This window comes from Pelmatolapia mariae, linkage group LG23 (genome assembly GCF_036321145.2).
Source record: "Pelmatolapia mariae isolate MD_Pm_ZW linkage group LG23, Pm_UMD_F_2, whole genome shotgun sequence".
NCBI lineage: Eukaryota > Metazoa > Chordata > Actinopteri > Cichliformes > Cichlidae > Pelmatolapia > Pelmatolapia mariae.
The window spans coordinates 10,574,935-10,594,443 of NC_086246.1; positions in this window are offsets into that span (position 1 = coordinate 10,574,935).

Here is a 19,509-nt window from a genome sequence, read left to right on the forward strand (position 1 = left end):
TGTTATAGGTACTGATGTACTTAAATCACACAGAGTGTGCCAATGAGTGAAATCACATGGAGTTCATGCTTTTATTTTGAAGTACAAATAGTACAATTTCCTGTTTTATTGTCGCTGCCTTGTTTCAACATCTGCGCCAGTCATCTGTCCCGGCTGCCGTGTCGGTGACGCAACCGCATCTCTAATCACACACACACACGAACACACACAGACACACACACATGCGCTATTTGAGTGCCCTGGAAACAACTGCTGGCGGAAAGTCACAAGAATTAAATTAAAAATGGAATTATATTGAGACTTGAAGCGGAAATGATGTAAGCACGCAGGATAATAATTGTATTTTTCCCATTTGTTATAAAGGACAAATGCCCGTCCAGATTACACGGTGACAAAATTAAATAGTAACTGTATGTTTATTCCACATGGTTTGTTTTTTAGTATTTTTAATAATTCTATTATGTTCATGAAAGGCTTGAGATTTGCTCTGTTGAGCATCAATAAAGACACGTGTTACAGGTAGGCCTTTATTTTGCAGTGTGCAGTGTGACTTTGAAAATATGAACTGAGCTCCATGCAGGCAACAGGAAAGAATGAAGTCTTTAGGCCAGTCATTTCAGCACCATGGACAGATTCCAGCAGTCAATAATTGGCAACGTGTCTGAGGGGAAACACACGGTCTGACACAGGTCTCCCTGGATATCAACTGAGCTGAACACATGATTCCAATAAAAGTTTTACAGTTGCACAGCGCTATATGCACACTACATGCTCTAACGAAGTCAAGTCCTCCGTAATGGATTTCCTTTAAGCCTGCACTGATCAGAAGCCTTTGTTATTTTTCCCCAAGATGAAATCCATCAAAGGATTTAACCAGGGCTTACTTTGGTATATATTCTATTCAATCCTCTTTCAGCACTGAGTGCCCTCTGCCCTCTTGCTCTGGCACTGACTTAATCTGTATGGGCGCTAAGTCTCCGGTTCCCCTGTCTTTGTCTCTGAGAAGAGTCAACATCCCTCACCCTAGGAGAAGGTAGGGGGCATGAAAGGAATCTGTTATGGAAAGTGTCAGAACAAGAAATATCTCATTTTCTAAAGGTCACGCAGGAGTGAACTGCTGGACCTAAGGTTTGCTTCTGTCTCAGTGATGGTAACGTTGTGTGTCAGCCTGCTCTTTAATAGTGAGGCCTCTTTCACACATGATGCAGCAGGATTCATTTTGTAGAAAGAAACATTTTCTACCAATGGATTAAAAAGTCCTGATTAGAACGGGCCTCCATTAATATTTTGTGCAGTGAGGCAAGACTTGTGTTGTTCTGCCTGTGCATGTGGGATATTTACGAGGTCCCTGACGCTCACTACACAAGCCTTATGAGAAATAACCCTTGGGAAGTGCTGATTCAGCTGATTGCAGCAAAGTACGGAGCTCCCAGTAATGGAACTAAAGCTTCCTGGAAATTATGATTGGATTGGGATTTCTGTTTATCTGTCTTCGTCTTTTTCATTTTCAGCGTGGCCTGGTTGTTGGGCCCGCATGCGTGTGAGCGTTTTATGTTTATTAGAATTAGTATTGATTTGAATACTGAGAATAATATATGAGAATACTCTTGCAGCGGGACCTCTGGTGAGCTGAGAGTTTTTGGGGCATTTGTAGTAAATGAGCAGCTTGAGATGCTATTAAGGAAAGCAAATGGAATGTAAAACTGCTGCACAAGAAAAATTGAGAAAATGTAAAGGGAAAAAAAGCACTGTGGGGTTTTAAAGAGGTGTGTTCAGCTGCTGATTCATTGTGTAGAGTATGAAAAATGTTTCCAAACTCAACAGCCTTGTACCACAAGGGCATAGTTGCCTCTTGCTGCAAGTTCTCAGGGCTATAGAATGGGAAAAAATGAGAATAAGAAAGTCAGGAGAATTATAAGGATGACTCATGTTAACAAATGCATATGCATAAAACTATTTACTATCACACTGGGTGCAAATATAAAATCAAAGTCGCTAAACTCAATTGCAGTGCACTAACAATCTGTTGGGCTTTGGGGCATGCACCTGTTGTTTGGTTCCCACTGGCCCCATACATGTCAGATTCATCATATCCCCCATGCAGACATCTATGAACCATTTAGCACAACTGAACTGAAAAGAGCTGACAGAGAATTCAATCGGAAATTCTGACGATTAACAGAATGTCAAAATACGTGACATTATGATAATCTCCTCTTTTGTGGTTCAGGAACAGTTTTTTCTTTGTTGTTCAAGCTGGAAGTTTTTCTTTTCATTCTTGGACACTGGCTGCTTTTTGACTCATTTCCAGCCTTCTAGCTGACCATTTCAGAGGAATCAAGGGATGAACCACTGTCCATAACAGACAACTAAGGAAAGGCACAGTTTTAAATTCCTTCTTCGAACATCTTGTCACAAGCATCCTGTTAAAAAAAAAACACATAAATTGCTCCCATTTATTTAGTAGAAATGGTTCTTATCAAAGAGAACTAGGATGAAAAGTATGTCACATTATGCAAGTAACGGACTGAAAATCAGTTGCAACAGGTATTATAAAGTTATGGAAACAAATTTGAAACTTTTGGTTCATCATCGATATGTATGATAATTCATACATATTGATGTTCAGGAGAGAAGGACAACAGTGTCTGCAGACAGCTGTACAACACTGTGAAGGCTCTGTCGTGGTTTGGATCTACATATCAGCCTGTGTCAAAACTGATGGAGTCATGAACACAAAAAAGTAGTAGGGGTGCAACGATACTCGTATCGGTATTGAACCGTTCGATACAGTGCTTTCGGTTCGGTACGCATGTGTATCGAACGATAGAAAATGTTTAATTTATTTTATCAACTTTTCTTCTGACGATGCTGTCTGTGTTGAGAGCTCAGTGGATCTGCGTTCGACTACTCCGCCTAGGCTGCACTGTCAAGCGCAGATCCACTGAGCGCAGCGCAAGCTAGTGAGACAGAAGTTAAGCTCGTTGCAACATGGCAACTGCCTCAACGCTACCCGAAATTGAACCTCCCCCACTCTCATTCAGATCTGGCGTTTGGAACTATTTTGGTTTTCATGTGAAGCATGACCCTGATGGTAAGAGCGTCATGGAAAAAAGTAAAACAGTATGTCAGATGTGCCGCAATGCTCAATACATTGGTGGGAACTAGTGCGTTAGCACAGTTAGCTCGTTAATGTGTTGATGCCGTCCAGCCCCACACACAGGGCGATCCGCGGTAACTCGTTAACGGAGATTTGCGGCATTATGGCGTTAATGTCATTTTAACGAGATTAACGCTGACAGCACTAGTGAGAACACAATGAATATGACTGCACATTTACGCCGACATCATCCTAGTGCAAAGACAAGTGGAAGCAGACAAAAACAACAAGCACGCATGCTACAAACTTTACCCGAGTCATTTAGACAGCCGTTAGCACATGATTCTCCTTATGGGGACCTGATATGTTTAATATGCTGCTGAGAATATACCCCAGAAGAAGCGTATAGTATAGCTTTTATTTTGGAAAGAGCCATTTCTCTGTAATAAACTCTCTTTTCCAAAGATGAGGGATTTCTCCATCAGATAGATTTATTTTTTTTTAATTATTTTGTTGTTTCAGCAACATTACATTTAAAAACTGTACTTTTGAGTTAAAATATATATTTATAATTTTAATAAATGACAAATTAAAAAGGAATGAACATTTTTTTGTATCGAAAAAATATCGAACCGTGACACCAAAGTATCGAACCGAACCGTGAATTTTGTGTATCGTTGCACCCCTAAAAGGTAGCATTAGATTTTGATCCAATAACCATGTGAAAAGTGATCATGATGATGAAGTGATAATTCCATACACGCTGCCAGCTCAGTAAAAGCATACACACAATGGAACACTAGCCAGCGTGGACTGGCCTCCCCAGAGACTGGACCAAAGTGTTATTCAAGAACTGTGGGATCATCTTGACAGAGAATGGGATGAAAGCCAGCCAACAGCCCGAGTGCTTTGGAATGACCCTTAATAAGCTTTACTTACAGAAATGACAAGATAGCATCCAGTTCAGGTTGTGTTGAAGAATAAAGTTGGTCATATGAAATGTTAACTTTATGTTTGAACATTTTTCAGTTGTTGCACCTATTTCCCATTTCATAATATAAATAAAATATGGGTGACTCAAATTATTTATGCAGTACTGTAATGGAGAATAATTACCAGATTTTGGAAAACATAAATAATTGTTGGTTGCACTTTTACAGCAGTCTTATGAGGGATGACTGCTAGTTTATACGAGGTTTTCTGTATTGATTACAGAGAAAAAAATAATGATTAAGCAGTGATAAAACAAACTTGTTCTACTGAGCTCACTATGACAACATACAGCTAATAAAACTGGAGATTAATTCCACTGGACTAAGCAATAAGGTGGAAGATAGACAACTAGTCATGGTTAATATTCTTCTTAGTTTAAAAATATGAGGTGGTGTACATGTGGCTTTCTGGGGCCAGTGTAACTAAAATATGACAAATCTATTCATATCACCTTTTTTTTAATCTACAGGTTGTGGTTATAGGGGGAAAAGCATCAAGCATGTCACCTGGAAAAACATACTGATGGTGGTTCTGTCAGGCTGGCAGCTGCCATTCCATCTTCACCTAATTAGCCAACTGTTACCTGTACTGGGTACCCAGATCTGTTCTGTAAAAATACATTCCTATACAACCGGTCCGTTTTCAATAGCATGTCAGGCTGAATTTATTTTATTCCAGATTATATTTGTTTCTGACATGTCACAAATGCCTCAGCGATCAGAATATACTTGTCATTTATTTTCTTATTTTCCTGCTGTTGCTCCTTTTCAGGCAGCCATTCATATACAAGGTGGCGCCCCCTCATGGTAATACAAAATATATAGAGAAATTTCTAATGTGGCTTATCTATTTTAATCCAAGACATGATCATTTCACCAAGCAGTATGAATCATGGTAAAAATTAGAAGTTAAAAGAAAGAAAAGACATCTTACTACGTGAAATAACTAATTCCTTCACCATCACACTAATCAAACTAATTGCATGTTTGTTGTTGTTGTTGTTGTTGTTTTTTAAAAATAAAAAATCTCTTATCACAACCAAAAATACAATTTAGCTGTAAAGAACATAGGTTAGGATGCTGCTCACTAAGCAGCTGCTGATTACAAGCCTGTGGTCTACTGACTTATCCCCCATGAGTTGTTACAGATGCTAAGAACACAGAAAAAAAGTAACAACATATTTCAAACCAACTGAAAATGTTTGTCCTTTTAAAAAACCCTGGCACTAAACAGGTTTTATGACAAAAACAAAAACAAAAACAAAAAAACATCCAAAACTCATCTCAATTTAAAAGTTTTCAGTCAAGCAGTTCAGTAACTTTGGGCTTTTCATTCTGCTCATTAAGTCATTTATAAGCAGTTTAGCAAGAAATTGCTAGGCCACTACATAGCATTATACGTTTTAAGGAAAAAACCCTACAATAACAGAGAGAGAACATAGACAGTCCCCTATGAGCAAGCACTTAGCAACAGAGGACAAACTCTCTTTTAACTGGAATAGACCTGTAACATAACCAGGCTCAGGGAGGGGCAGAGTTTGTCCATTTCTGAACTCAAACAGGGATAGGTTTCACAGTAGTGGAGCCTGAAAGTGAAAGGCCCTGCCCCCTCTCTGCACTCTGAGAGAAAAGTGGTACTGTGAGGTCTTTAAGATATGATGGGGCTTGATCATTCACTGGGAACCAAAGAAAAAAAGCTAATATGGAAGAAATCCAATCTCTCTTTCTAATCTCTGTCAATGTTCTCACTGCATTGTGGATATTAAGTCCTAATTTTGACTATATTCAGCAGTCTAGACATCTGTTTAATGCGTGAGTTAAAGGCTCCAAGGCTCCTCACAGTAGGCCAAGAAAATGCCATCTAGTACACATATTGTGTTAGATAGTGTTTCTTAGATTTGTTTTTGTTAGAATTTTTGAAACAGAATGTTTTGGATATCAAGAAGATACTGAAACTAAGAAAACTTAGTTTTCTATATGCCCTATAAACAGTAAGGTGTTATAAATTAGCTGATTATAGCTATAATGGGAGGTATTGTAGCTTTAAAAGTTTAAAAGTACCAAACAACCTTGTCAAATGGCACCTTTTCCAAATCAACTCTTAGTAATTAAACAATATGATGGTAAAGTGCTTTGAAAGAAGCAGTGAGCAGCAGCTGAGGCATATTATTAGTTTTTCAGTCATCTGAACATAAGCCAAACTAATGGACAAATTAAGATATTGACATCCCTGAACAAACAGATTCTGTAAGTTGCCCTTCATGCTTCTTTGCTCTTTCCTATCTGAAATGCATTAAGTGGTTTACAGGGAAGCTGCAATCCCTTTTTGACTTTCATCTGATAACTGAGCATATTGAACCACAGCATCTTGGCTGTCAGTAACATCTTCGTTCTGCACTGTTGCCAAGAGTTTACTATCTTCATTTGTAAAATTAAACATTTTAATTGTTCATGCTACTTGATGCCAAACAGCATCTTTGGTTTCAGTAAATTTATAGCTGGCCGTTTGCCTTGGCTGCATGTGGTTAGGCGACCGAAGATGTGTCAACTCTCCACCGCAGGATTCCACCAGCAGGCCTGCAGACCTGCGGTGCAGCGACAGCACCACGCCAACCTGTGCCAGGCTCCCACCACAAGGCGCTTAATCAAAAGGGACACTCTCTCTACTTGGTGTTGCATGAAAAGGTAGCTGTTGGCCCATGCTGTGCCCCTTGGCAGCCTGACAGAGAAGAGCCCAGATTGGTTTACTACCCATAGCACGACGAGGACATAGGAGAGGAGGCCTGTGATACAATCTGCATTTTCTAGCATGTGATTGAAGCATTTGGGACAGTTGATGGTGATGTCGCCTTCCACGGTCTAATCAGCCTTCCTGTCCTTACTATCAGCACTGATGGATGCTTATCATCTCCTCAAACAGTGCCTGCATGTCACTTCCCGTAGCAGTTGATTCAAGTCACTGAATGAATGTCATAGGGAAAATTGCTGTAATTTCATTCGTCAAGCTTTAATATACCCCAACATTAAGGTCATCTTTTCTTGCTACACTGATTAATTTAGACAGTTTCATGCAATTTCATTCCAAAGAAGCACCATGTTTGTGACTTTTTGATTTTTACATGTGCAGTTTCTTACATTTTTAAATCTTTGTTTCTGTTCTTTCCAGGTTTCTGCTCCAAGCATTTGTGCCAATTTGATACCTTGAGAAATACAGAGTCAATTTTTTTCCCTTTGAATTTCCAGCCCAAAAAATGTACTTTTTTGTTGTCCTGCACAGAAACCCAATTTGCATTTCTTACTTCAGATCACAGTGCAAAGGGAGCATGGGCTAAGGGACAGATTCAAAATACTAGTCTTATTAAAACTGCACTGGTAACACTAGTAGACTTTCGCAACAAGGTCAACATAATAACACTGTGGCGTGACTGAGACACGGTGGAACCACAGATTCGGTGTTAGAGCCATTTTATTTATTCTGGCTGCAGCTCTCGGCTGTCAGCTGCACATCACACAACAAAAAACTAACACACAACAGCCCAGTTCCCCTTATGTAGGTCGGCGGGCGGATGCCGCGCAGGTGCGTGGGCCCTCCCTGCACGGCACCGCAGACCACACCCCACCACAAACACATATGATTTTAATAAGGAGAAATCATTTTAAAAATAGAATAAACAGGCATTACTGTAAAATGCTATATTGTGTGTTTCTAGGTTAAAAGCTCTATTTATACAAGTTGCACTAACGTTGCCCAAGGACACGTTGGAGGAGACGGGCGTTGACCCGCAGACCTTTCATCTACGAGCTGTACCTCCTGAAGTCTAAGTAAGTCTGGTCCTAAGTCTTAATTAGAAATCACCATTTAAAAAAAAACATAGGTCATAGATCACTGGTCAGGCACTGCTGAAATTTTAAATAAGGTGAATTTGACAGTTTGGGAAAACAGAAGTGGCAAAGAAAACAGCAGCCCATATCATGAAGAGAAATAGAGGCAGAATGTGAGGAACTTACCGAGGTTCCATAAATATTTCATTACCAGTTGTAGTCAAGGGGGACGTAGCAAAACAAAAGGGAATTAAGTAAGTAAAACTAGAGGGGTGGGGTGCTCAGAAAGACAGAAAGTCAGAGATGGGGTTTCCTTAACCTCCTAAGACCCGAACTCTTCCACGGCATGCATTTTTAATTTCTCTTTGATATTTGAGCATATTGGGACCCGATGAATGTAAAAACAAAGAATTATGAGATTTTTTTTTTTTTACCTGATTTTTGTTTCTAAGAAAACTGAGAGCCACATATGAGGACACTCGTTTAAAGTTTAGATGGAACAGTAGCAGTATAATGTCCTCATAAGTGGATATCAGGCACTTGTAGAGCAAAATTGAGTATTTTGGTCTAAATAACCCAAAATGTGATGTCCACATATGTGGACGCCAGGTCCTAGGAGATATAGCAAAATCTACGGGAGATTTCTGAAATATTAGAAATGATTGTTGTCCCTCAAAATGCCAACTGGCAGTTAAAACAGGAAACATAGCCATCTTAATCGTATTAATCAAGTCTGTGCACAAGATCTTGGAAAGCATTGTATGAAAGTGTGAGTGAGTGAGTATTGTAAATAAAAATATTTCCCTTTTATTTAGATAGGCACTTATTTTGAAGCATTATCTAAATTAAACTGGACACAAGGACTGCACGTATAGAATCGCTAATCAAATCTGACTGAAAGGGTTTAGAATAAGGGTTTTAAAGAGCATATTTTCTAACCAGCTTAGTGTTGTAGAATATTTCCACAGATTTCAGAGATTGAGAATTTGTTCACTGTCATTTCTCTCTCTCTGTCTCTTTTACAATGCGTCTGTGGCTGCTGAAGTTGTAGGGCTAGGACCTAAAAAATACAGCAGACCAAAAGCATTTTAAACATTTTATTTTAAGTCCTTCACAAATCCAATTTCAGCATACTAAACCATCTTCAGAGAAGCGTAAATGTATGTTGAAAAAAATCACAGTAGTTGTATTGTTAAAATAGCCAATTTAACCTTTGAAAGTCCACCCTTGGTACACTTATAAGGAAAAAAGATGCACATTATGTGGGGGTCTAAAAAAGCTACTCTAGGAAATTTCATGCATTTAATGTAATTTTATTTATTTAATTGTTTGACCATCATATATACTATTTCCCTGTTGTTTTATAATTATTGTGCATCAGTCTGTGTCCTACATGCTGTCTTGTTAAGCTAAGAATTACCATGCAGAATTTTATTATGTGACTGAACAATGATGATAAAGAATCATGAATACTGAATTTAATTTCCTGCATTCTGATGAATTTTTAAGTCCCAATTTTTTAATCTACTGCATTAGTTTATATATATAGTGCAAATTTCTTTATGTTTGTAAGCTAACACTTCAAGATTTATTTTTTCATTTTCCAGAACTTTCTGCACATTCATCACATGTCATATGCGTCCTCTTTGATGTACATTCAAACTATTATGGAAATAAGGTCAGCTGACCTTTCCTGAATACTACTTCTACAGTTATATGGCATACACAACTGCTTCCTGTAATTTGTTATTGATACTGAATCATGATCTGGTAGTCAGGATCGATCTATGGAAGTCATGAGGTAGTTGCATGAAGAATCAGGGAAGAACATGTAGGAACTGTTTAATGGGTCTTCAATGCCAGAAGTTTGAATGCTGTGAACATTGCAAAAATGTTGCATTTTAAAACAAAATTAAATAAAGATTATAGCATCCTGTAAGGATGCACAGCTATTGGTCATTCATTTATATCTGAGCAATACTGGAACAGTAATTTGTTTTAAAGTATTTATAGTATGAATTATTTAGCATGAATCTTACTTAGTTTCTATCTTCATCGCATGTTCCATTGTACCTACTGAGACCTACTGAGAACATTTTGAAGAATTTCGAAGGGTCTGAGCTAGACCTGGTCTGATGTCATTTGGTAACAGAAAAAAAAACATGGGAATCACACTTTTTTGTATCTACAAATAGAAAACAGATTCTGGAAGTACTTTTGTTCCAGTCCACAGTTGAGTGGTTTCAGCAAAAGAGTATGAAATTGGCCTATTTTTGGCTTTGATTGATGAAACACAGGTTTTTACAGATCTAAATGTGGCTTACAGCCTGTACTAAAATGTCTACCACCTTTTCACAAGTGCAAACATGCAGCTCAGGTCCCCTTAACTTTATCATTAACCTTTATATCAGAGCAACATAAAAATGGTTTAGGATCTTCAGTAATCTTATAATGAAAGCTTCACATAATAGCCGTGGTATATATATTCATAGATTTCAAATGGTAAATGGTAAATGGCCTGTATTTGTATAGCGCTTTACTCAGTCCCTAAGGACCCCAAAGCGCTTTACACTACATTCAGTCATTCACCCATTCACACACACACATTCACACACTGGCAATGGCAAGCTACATTGTAAAAATATTTTAAGTTTGTGGCGTTTTCCTAAAAATGACTTTGTTTGGTAAGGTCTATTAAAGCCTGATAGAGAGTGGTGTTCTCGTGAAACCTGGGGAAAAAAATCAGTGTATCTTTTGTTGGCAGTCACTTATTGGCCCTGACACATTTTAAAGGAAAGTACATAAAATTTCAAACACCTTCATGCTCCACAGGGAGACTAATTCAAAGAGATTTGTTACTCATATTCACTCAATACCTGCTGATTCAAAAGAAGGCTTTAATGCAGACACTCCAAAGGACAGAGAGTACTGCACTGTAGTAAATTTTAAAATAGTCAGATTTAGAAGAATGGAACAACAAGATGTTAAAATGATTTTTTTTCTAAAGAATTGGGGTAAATGTTCTTTTTATATATGTATATGAAAGGTCTGTGGGTATCAGAGCAGCTGATCAAGAGCTTAGGATGGTGGTATAATGAAAACCTTTAAGTCACAGGCCAGGGTTTATTGTGACCTCTATTGATCTATCAGATTCCAATTCAGAAGATCAGGAAACTGGAGCGGACAGTCAGTTCCTACATGCGTGGGATGGACTCCTGTGTCGCATCAGCAGTATCAGCTTGCATGAACAGGGTGCTTTAGAACTGCCTATCTCCAGCCTCACTGAAAAGTGCACCAAATTTAAGTTAGACATGACCAATAACTGAGTCTCAAGATGCAGCAATATGAGCTGCTGCTCCCACATTGACCACAGGAAGGAAATTGACTCCATCACAGGCCATGCAGCAAGCAAAATCTTCTCTCTGGCATGGAGATATAGTTGGGCAGATTCAGCAAGGAAGGGCAGGACTTTGATTGACTAACTAAGGACTTTGGTTGGCACAAAGACTAGTTGACAAGTCGATCCACAGAGGAAAGCTGATAATTGACAGGTTTTCTTGCCAAGACGGGACGAGAAAGACACACAAAGAGATTCTCACAATCCAAGGAGGCCCAGCAGACCAAATGGGAAAACCTGGAACACGGTTCACCTGGACGGATCTCTGGGAAATGAAAGAAAGTATCAGCTTTATAATCAGAGCTATCCATGACTTCCTACACTTCAAAACATACATAGAGAAGAGAAGGTCCTAGGTGTATATATATGCCTGATGCCATTAGCCATTTCGGGGTTCAAACTCTGCTTCAGGTCCCAAAGTCAAACAAACACTGGGGCATCACTGAGAGTTACAAATTGTCTAAATTATTTCATCTTTAATAAAGTGATCAGTGTGGCTGTTCTACAATTAAGTTTAACATCCAGGCATCCATGAATTATGATTTATGAAGTTTAACTGAGTTAGAAGTTAGCAGGAAGTTAGCTCGCCTGTTTCACCTAAAGTTGATATACCATGTTCTGACTGAGGGATTACTGAAAAATTAAAAAGTACATCTCTGCTGTCACTTCAGAAAAAAATAAAGACAGAAAACTAAACACAAGTGACGTTTGTAGGATTACTGAAGTTGGGCTAGCTGGTATATGATGTTGTGCTATGTAATGAATAGCTACACAGCTATGGTTAGCATAACATAAACACAGCACAGTGAAGCTGGAGGAAGCTTTTTTCTACTGAATAAAAGTTAACGTGAGGGTTCCTAATGGTTAAGGACAAATGCAATTCCATGGCAGGATGCTGTAAATGGACCAAACTTCAGTCAGGAGAACAACTGAGATAATCCATCCACAATACGAGGTTAGTCATTAATATACTGCTGCATGGGCTGGGCTGTAGTTACATTGTAACGTTTTAAAAGTTGAGCTTTAAAACGTGCTGCTGATGAATAGTGGTAATAAAAACCTAGATAGACAGACAGTGATCACTGATTTTTTGGGGGGCTTGTCAGATTAAATAGAGCAAGATACAAAGCATTAAAACATGTTAAAAACACAACAGCCTTAATAAACGTAGAGTAGTTTGGATCTGGAAGGAGGGTTCATACGTCATCACTTAACAACCAGATAGCAGAGGGGGACAACAGGTGGTGCTACTGAGCCCCCAGGAGGTGTCGCAGGCATAAAATCAACACTAAGGACAGAGGTTAGTCACCTGATAACCCCAAAGAAGCAGTTTACCCCTCTCCTGTTCAAGACACCAGGCAGGAATCGGTGCTGGTTATTCAAGGATTGTACCATCAAGTCCTATGCTAGCTCACCTGTCAGTATACGTAGCACCAGCTGCAGGTTGAGTCATGTAATTTTGATACATCATTAGTCACCCCCCCCCACAACCCCTTGTTTTTTTTCTTTCAGGTAAATATTGAATAAGGAATAGGAGTAAATATTCTGTTGTTCTTGAGAAACACTTTCAAACTTTCAAAGACGTTTCTCATGCTGAGCAGGACAGTCTTCAAAGTGGAACCCTGAAGTATATTTTGATTATTGATGTTTGTGAAGTGTAGTTTTGATCAAGGCAAAATAAAAGAAATTATATGGAACATTTGATAGACAGTTGTTTTGTTGTTTTCGTCTTCCTGCCTTTGTCAGTATGTACCCTACATCTCTAAGAAAGCTCATGTCTCATGGAGTGGTCATGTAATATTTGATCAAAAAGTTTAATTAGGTCAGCGTGCTCTGGCATGTGTGTGTGCACATATTTGTTGACGCAGGGACTTCAGAGCCACTTTTTCTTGCTTTGAAATTCACCAGTTATTGTTCTGCAGCCACAATGTTTTGACTGTAGTTTATGGCTTTCATCTTTTTAAATATGTGGACATTTTATGCTGTAAATCTGAAAAACTGTAATTTCAGAGATATACAGTCAGGTCCATAAATATTGGGACATCGACACAATTCTAACATTTTTGGCTCTATACACCACCACAATGGATTCCAAATGAAACAAACAAGACATGCTTTAACTGCAGACTGTCAGCTTTTATTTGAGGGTATTTACATCCAAATCAGGTGAACAGTATAGGAATTATGACAGTTTGTATATGTGCCTCCCACTTCTTAAGGGACCAAAAGTAATGGGACAATTGGCTTCTCAGCTGTTCCATGGCCAGGTGTGTGTTATTCCCTCATTACCCCAATTACAATGAACAAATAAAAGGTCCAGAGTTCATTTCAAGTGTGCTGTTTGCTTTTTGAACCTGTTGCTGTCAACTGCCAGGATGAGATCCAAAGAGCTGTCACTACCAGTGAAGCAAGCCATCATTAGGCTGAAAAAAACAAAACAAACCCATCAGAGAGATTGCAAAAACATCAGGCGTGGCCAAAACAACTGTTTAGAACATTCCCAAAAAGAAGGAACGCACTGGTGAGCTCAGCAACACCAAAAAACTAGGAAGACCACGGAACACAACTGTGGTGGATGACCAAAGAATCCTTTCCCTGGTGAAGAAAACACCCTTCACAACAGTTGGCCAGATCAAGAACACTCTCTAGGAGGCAGGTGTATGTGTGTCAGAGTCAACAATCAAGAGAAGACTCCACCAGTGTGAATACAGAGGGTTCACCACAAGATGTAAACCTTTGGTGAGCCCCAAAAACAGGCAGGCCAGATTAGAGTTTGCCAAACGACATCTGAAAAAGCCGTCGCAGTTCTGGAACAACATCCTATGGACAGATGAGACCAACATCAACTTGTACCAGAGTGATGGGAAGAGAAGAGTATGGAGAAGGAAAGGAACTGCTCATGATCCTAAGCATACCACCTCATCAGTGAAGCATTGTGGTGGAAGTGTCATGGCGTGGGCATGTATGGCTGCCAGTGGAACTGGTTCTCTTGTATTTATTGATGATGTGACTGCTGACAAAAGCAGCACAATGAATTCTGAAGTGTTTCGGGCAATATTTTCTGCTCATATTCAGACAAATGCTTCAAAACTCATTGGACGGCGCTTCACAGTGCAGGTGGACAACGACCCAAAGCATACTGCAAAAGCAACCAAAGAGTTTTTGAAGGGAAAGAAGTGGACTGTTTTGCAATGGCCAAGTCAATCACCTGACCTGAATCCGATTGAGCATGTATTTCACTTGCTGAAGACAAAACTGAAGGGAAAATGCCCCAAGAACAAGCAGGAACTGAAGACTGTTGCAGTAGAGGCCTTGCAGAGCATCACCAGGGATGAAACCCGGCGTCTGGTGATGTCTATGTGTTCCAGACTTCAGGCTGTGATTGACTGTAAAGGATTTGCAACCAAGTATTAAAAAATGAATGTTTGATTTATGGTTCTTATTCTGTCCCATTACTTTTGGTCCCTCAAGAAGTGGGAGGCACATTTGCAAACTGTTGTAATTCCTACACCGTTCACCTGATTTGGATGTAAATACCCTCAAATAAAAGCTGACAGTCTGCAGTTAAAGCATGTCTTGTTCGTTTCATTTGGAATCCATTGTGGTGGTGTATAGAGCCAAAAATGTTAGAATTGTGTCGATGTCCCAATATTTATGGACCTGACTGTATATAAGATATATTTTTAAATTTAATATATCATGTTCCAAATCGTTCGCAGATACAAGTGGCAGAAAAGACTTTTTTCTCAAAGGGTGGCTGGCATCTCCCATAGTGAAAGAGTGAGGGTTTATGCCATCTGGGAGGGGCTCTGAGTAGAGCTGCTGCTCCTCCGCATCGAAAAGAGGCAGTTGAAGTTGTTTGCGCATCTGACAAGGATGCCTCCTGGGTGGGCTTTCCAGGCATGTCCCACTGAGAGGAGACCCCAGGGCAGACCCAGGTCACGCTGGAGAGACTATATCTTTTGGCTGGCTTGGGAGCACACTGGTGTTCCCCCGGACAAGCTGGAAGAGGTGGCTAGGAAGAGGGAGGTCTATAAATAAAATTGAATTGAATTGATAAGTGGAAGGATAAGCAAAAGAGAATGGATGGATGGTTGAATTGAACTGAAGACGGCAATGGCATTGCCTCTTCATCTTGAGGGTCCTACACAGGGCTTCGGAAACCAATTAATGACATCACAGTAGATACGTCCATCTTTTAATGAGGTTTCTAATGTGCACCTTTGGCCCAATTCACTAGTTTCAAGAGTAACTGAATACAATATAAAACAATATAATGTTTATTTTCGAAATGATGGTTGTCATTAGCCGTTTGAATCCACTGAACAGATACGTTGGGGCACCCTTGAGCAAGGTACCATCTCTACACACTGCTCCCTGGGTGCTGGATTGGTAGCTGCCCACTGCTTCACTGAGTGAATGTGTTAAATGCAGAGGACTAAGAAATTTCCCACGTGTGGGAGTACAAGGGGTTTAAATAAAAACATTAAAATTAGTGCCCAGGAGCAGGGTATGCTGTAAAGGTAACTTGAAAAGTATACTGCCAAAAGTATTTACTAACCCATAAATAAAATCGGGTGTTTCAATCACTCCCATGGCCACAGGTGTAAAAACCCCAGCATGTAAGCATGCAGAAAGCTTCTACAAACATTCATAAAAGAATGGGTCACTCTCAGTAGCTCAGTGAAATCCAGTGTGGTACAGCGGTCCAGTTGTGAAATGTCCTTAATTTCCAATTAATCCACAGTAACTGTCAGTGATACTATAACTAAGTGGAAGTAATTGGGAACAATAGCAATTCAGCCACAGATAGTACCCAATGTAAAATCACAGAGGAGGGGTCAATGCTAAGCTGCATATAGTTCACAGAGGTCACCAATTTTCTGCAGAACAAATCACATACCTACAAACATCATGTGGCCTTCAGATCACCTCAAGAGGAGTGTTTAGAGAGCTTCATGGAAAGGGTTTCCATGACCAAGCAGCTGTTTTAAGTCACCAAGCACAATGCAAAGTGTTGGATGCAGTAGTGTAACGCACACTGCCACTGGACTCACAGTCCATCTGATAATCCAATGGATGAGTCTGGGCTTGGTAATCACCAGGAGGACGGTATTTGTATGCCTGCACTGTGCAGAATGTAAAGTTTGTTGAAGGGGGGACTATGGTGTGGGAATGTTTTTCAGAAGTTGAGCTCAGCCCCTTAATTCCAGTAAAAAGGACTCATAATACTTCAGCATACAAAGACAATTTGGACAATTTTATGCTCCCAACTTTGTGGGAACAGTTTGGGGATGGCCCCTTCCTGTTCCAACATGACTGCGCACCAGTGTACAAAGCAAGGTCCATAAAGACATGGGTGACGAATTTGGAGTGGAAGAACTTGAATGGCCTACACAGAGCAGTGATGTCTACCTGACAGAATACCTTAGAGATGAATTAGAGCAGAAGAGCCAGGCCTTCTCATCCAACTTCAGTGTCTGACTTCAGAAGTGCGCTTCAGGAAGAGTGGTCAAAAATTCCTATAAACACACTGCTAAACCTCATGGAAAGCCTTCCCAGAAAAGTTGAAGCTGTTATAGATACAGCAAGTGGGCCTATGGATTAAGATTGGAATCTCACTCAAGTTCATATATGTGGGTAGGCAGATGAGCGAATACCTTTGGCAATATAGTTAATAGTACGAGCATTCAGTGTCCCTCAGTCAGACTCACTCAGACTGCAGTCTGCACTCCCTTTCAAAAAGCTAAGATGGTGACAGCAAAACCCACTCACAAACTAACTGGTCATCACACACACACACACACACACACACACACACACACACACACACACACACGAGTGGTATTTTTTCTGATCTTAAGCAAAAAAAAAAAAAAGAAGAAGAAGAAGAGGGATTTTTAAAAAAAGAGATGAGTTTGTTTAGATTTCTTTGAAATTCTGTAACTTGCCAATGTAAACACTGTTTTCTCACATTTTATAGTAAATGGGAAAAAACATGTTACTTATATTCATAAAAATATTCATACTTTAGTACAAGAATATCAATTACCTTATAATTTATTACTTTGTTTTTTATTAACTGACTAATAAAAAATCATGGCACCGTTTTCTTTATAAGTTTTATTTTAGTTGAGATTAATTAGGCATTTTATTCCTTCAAAGGGAGAATTTGTATTCCAACAAAAGATCATATTAGCATAAAAATATTAGTCTGTAAGATTTAAATTCATTCTGATGAGGTTCAGGCTGATTATGGAAGTTAACAGTCTATCTAGCTGGTCTGTGTGTCTGTGCCAAGTTAACTGTGCCTTTGAGCTGAGTCAGTGACTGTCTGGGCCATGAGCCCGAAAACTGTGGCAGTCAACAGCTCACTACTTTACAGCCAATTTACAGGATCATTGTTCAAGACTGCAGGGTGCATGAATTCACTCATCACACATTCCAGGCACACATCCACTGGAAACTGTCCAGAACTTCAGGCATGTTTATGCTTCTTTTTCCATATTGCATCCATGCCAGTACCTGTTCTTTGTTATATTAACCATTAGGAAGGGATAATTAATGTTTGGCCAAATCTACTCTGTGTGCTCCTACCAGTGTGTCATTGAATTCTTGTCACAACATTTGCAGGTTCTCAATCCTTTACCAAGAATGAACATAAAAAAGAAAAAAGGAAAAGATGTGTGCTGCACTCTTTGGTTGAGGTGTGAATTGGAATAAGTCATTATCTACAGAAAACACCTTCCCCGAGATGCAGCAAGAAGGGACTTCAAACGGATACTTTATTGTCACAATCCAGACACAAAATAGGAGAGAGGCGTGCAGGGAAAATCTCCGGGAGGCCGGTTATGGCAAGCTGCTTAGGTAACTGCATTAGACAACCAAACATCAAAGCCTTAAATTTTCAAGGAGCCCTGAGATGGCAAGTAATGTACAAATGGATGATTTCTCCATGAGTAAACACACACTGAATAGAACCATGTGGCACAGTGAGGAGAAAAAACTGCATGCAAGAGAGCATTTGGCAGATTGAACCACTTGGTTCAATATGACGGGAGGTGATGAGATTAATAAAAGAAGAATAGATTTCCAAGACAAAGCTGGTGTTATACCACTGCTTGATTGTAACATTAGTCACCATTTCTAAGAAAATTGTTAAATATTGTGAAGCTGTGGTGAAGCATAAAACTAACAAGAAGGATTTGCCATATCAGACACGAATGGGGGAAAATGAGCCTGTGGAAAAGTTCTCAGGATGTATGTGTGTGATGTTTCCATGATGAATGGCTAACCTTGTTTCCTAAACGCTGCTCCTGTGCAGCAGCTTCATCACTATGCAGCTCTATCTTCATACATCTAACTCCGAGCCTGATTTATTGGAGGGTAGGGCACAGTTGCCAGACCTTGCATCAAACACCGAGGCGTTTTGTGCACAAGTACAAATGCTTACATAGACTGCACCAGGAAAGATATATTTGTAAGATAGATGAGGACTGCGCATTTGAATTTCAAAACATTCAAACGGTTGTTTCATGGAATTACGCATATTTGTTAAACTTTTCTGATACCATCACAGGGAAGACAAATCTCCACAGCATGCAGCAGTTGTGCTTTAAATGAATTTGATTTCACACAAACGATGATTGATTAGTTCAATCTTAGTATGCCATGCCAAAGACTGACCTTTCCTTACCTGTTAAATATTCATGCTGTCTTGTTGTCCCTTCAGGATAAACCCGCATCAATAAGATATTTAGTGCAGTATTAATGGAAGGGAGATTTTCAACATTATTCATGAGTCTTTAAAAATGGCTATGATCCACAGTTAAGATGTGTATTACAGCCATCTGGTTAAGATCCAGAATCCCAGAAAGCACGAGTCGCCCACGCATAAAGCTAAGTGTGTCCTATCCTGTGGCCGACTGTTTAAAATGCACCATGCATGCAAGGATTTCTTCTAAGGATAACCACAGCCCTAATGTACAATCTAAGAAGATTGTTCTGTAAGCTTTACAAGAGCATATTTGATAGAAAAGAGATGAAACCATTTCAGACAAAGCTTAACGTGAGCCCTAGAATGGGTGCAAGAGGTGCAAGACCAGAGGCCGGGTTATTCTCTTATCTTTGTGGCCAAAGCTCTTTGGCAAAGCAGCCCTCCTGGCATTTAAAACACATGTCTGCGATAACATCATTGG